The sequence below is a fragment of the Eriocheir sinensis genome, chromosome 16, assembly GCF_024679095.1.
Source record: "Eriocheir sinensis breed Jianghai 21 chromosome 16, ASM2467909v1, whole genome shotgun sequence".
Lineage (NCBI taxonomy): Eukaryota > Metazoa > Arthropoda > Malacostraca > Decapoda > Varunidae > Eriocheir > Eriocheir sinensis.
This window is the reverse complement of record NC_066524.1, coordinates 20,591,013-20,593,512: the sequence shown is the minus strand read 5'-3', so window position 1 is coordinate 20,593,512 and position 2,500 is coordinate 20,591,013. Positions and strand designations below refer to the sequence as shown.

The following is a 2,500-nucleotide window of genomic DNA, read 5'->3' as shown; positions in this document are numbered from 1 at the left end:
CCAGAGGAAAGGAAATTTGAATGGAAAAGAAAGATACAGACGGAATGATTGGAAAACCGAATTACCTGTCAGGGTTTTGCAGGTGAGGGAAAGGTGAGTGTGTGTGTGTGTTAGTATGTTGTTAGGATAAAGGAGAAAGATGGTAGAAAAGAAGAACTATGAATGGAAAAGGTCGCTGTAAGTTGCTGGCTATCATGTGTTTACAGGTCTTAACTAAGAAAATTCATGCATGCTTCCTTGCTAATGAGACTTTCTATACACCAAAGTGAGATCATTCTTTGCTGATTTATACCGTAAAGTGCTGGCTATCATGTGTCTGAATATACCCTAAACTTAACCTAACCTAACCTAGGAACCCGAAACAGTTACTATACGTTTCCTTACTAATGAGACTTTCTATACAACTAAGTGAGCTCATTCGTTGTTGATTTATACCATAAGGTGCTGGCTGTCATGTGTTTAAAGATACCTAAACTTAACCTAACATAACCTAACAAAACCCCAAACAGTTAATATAGGCAAACAGCTAAAGACACATTCTGACCTCCTTTATAAGCTCCACAGAAAACTGCACACTGACAAGACTCACCTCGATCCAAAAATGTGTGTGTAGACAGGTGGGTGTACTGAAGTGCTGGCAGACAGGTACATATGCCGACCACTCCACTGCTGGAAAATGAAAGACAAAGTTATGGAAATGAATGAAAAGGTAAGTTAAAGAAATAGATTAAAAGAATAAGATGAGACAGGTGTAACTAGATGATTAAAGACGAGAATGACATATAAGGAATTGACTGAAGGAAGAATAGATAGGAAAAAGAAAGACAAGGTTATTATAATGAATGAACAGGTAACTCAAGGTAATATATTAAAAGGAAGATATGAGGCAGGTGTAACTAGTTGATTAAAGAAGAGAATGACAGGTGTAAATAATCAATTGAATGAGAAATAACCAGATAAATAAATAAAGACATAGAAGCAGAATGAATGAGTGTAACAAATGCAATTACACCATAGAGAAATGTTGATAAAAAAAGAGTAATAATAATAAAAATAATAAAATAATGAAAAATAAAGAAAAAAACATTAATGAGTTAACATAAATAAAGAAAAATTAATAATGAAGGAAAAAAAAGAAAGAAAGAAAGAAAGAAGAGGAAGGAAGAAAAAAAGGAAGAAGAAAAGGAAGAGAGGAAGAAAAGAAGAAATTAAGAAAGAAAGGAAGGAAGAAAGGAAGGAAGGAAAGAGAAGGGAGGGACACAGCCTTGCAAGGGAGAGAAGGAGGGAGGGAGGGAGGGAGAAGAGGAGGGAGTACCGTAAGCCTTTGTGTTACTTCCCTCCCTCCCTCTCTCTCTCCCTCCCTCCCTCTCTCTCTCCATCTCTCCATTTCTTCCTCTCCCTCCCTCTCATTCTCTCCCTTACTCTATCTCTCTCTCTGTTTCCCTTCCTTAAATGTACTGTCTCTCTCTCAGCATCCTCCCTCAATTTTCCCTTCCCTTGACACATTTTCCTCTCTCTCTTCCGTCTTTCTTCCTCCTCTCTTCCTCCTCCTCCCCTTCCTCCTCCTCCTCCATATCATTATTATTATTATTATTATTATTATTATTATTATTATTATTATTATTATTATTATTATTATTATTCAGATTACTACTTACTAACGCATCGAAATTATTGGATTACTACTTACTAGGGCATCAAAATCACCAACTCACTCATCCACCTACACACACACACACACACACACACACACACACATACACACACACACACGACACCTCACACTCTGTTTCCCGGGGTAATGCACGTGAAATTTAGGTGTACATGAGAGACAGTACACAGGAATTATAAGTCTCTCTCTCTCTCTCTCTCTCTCTATTTGTCAACCGCGCGAATCATGTCTTTTTATAGCGAGATGATGGTAGTAGCAGTAGTAGTAGTAGTAGTAGTAGTAGTAGTAGTAGTAGTAGTAGTAGTAGTAGTAGTAATAGTAGTAGTAGTCATTGTTACTCTCATTGTTCCAGATAATAGAATAGTACTGTAAAATCTGAACCGGAAGTTAATTAAAAAAAAAAAGGGTGAGTTGTTATCATGATGTGTGTGTTTATGTGTGTGTGTGTGTGTGTGTGTGTGTGTGTGTGTGTGTGTGTGTGTGTGTGTGTGTTTATCTATGTGTTTGTCGTCTGTTTGTGTGTCTTATCAAAGGAAGTCTCTCTCTCTCTCTCTCTCTCTCTCTCTCTCTCTCTCTCTCTCTCCTACTCACTCCCTTATTCACTTACTCACGCAATCAATCAATCAAACAGTCAGTCAGTCAGTCAGTCAGCCATAATCTGCGTGCCCCGTCCCCAGCCAGTCAATCACCTCCCCTTATCTCACCCCTCACCGGCACCCTCATCACAAACATCACTGATACCGTCCTGGCCAAACACTCCATGACCCAGGCGATAACGGGCGAGCATCAGGTGCCGGCGGAGTGCGACCTGAAGAGCCATCTGACACC

The 2,500-nt window shown here is 39.1% G+C and overlaps 1 long non-coding RNA gene across 2 annotated transcripts in view; it reads right to left on the bottom strand.

Moving 5' to 3' along the window:
• Positions 1-2,500, bottom strand: part of LOC126999527 (uncharacterized) — a 38,639-nt gene that overhangs the window by 12,169 nt on the left and 23,970 nt on the right. The window contains exon 2 of one of the 2 annotated variants that reach the window (XR_007753406.1): positions 590-669. This is a non-coding gene — a long non-coding RNA (uncharacterized LOC126999527). The remainder of the gene's footprint in view (positions 1-589; positions 670-2,500) is intronic. The other variant, XR_007753407.1, reaches the window with a different exon arrangement.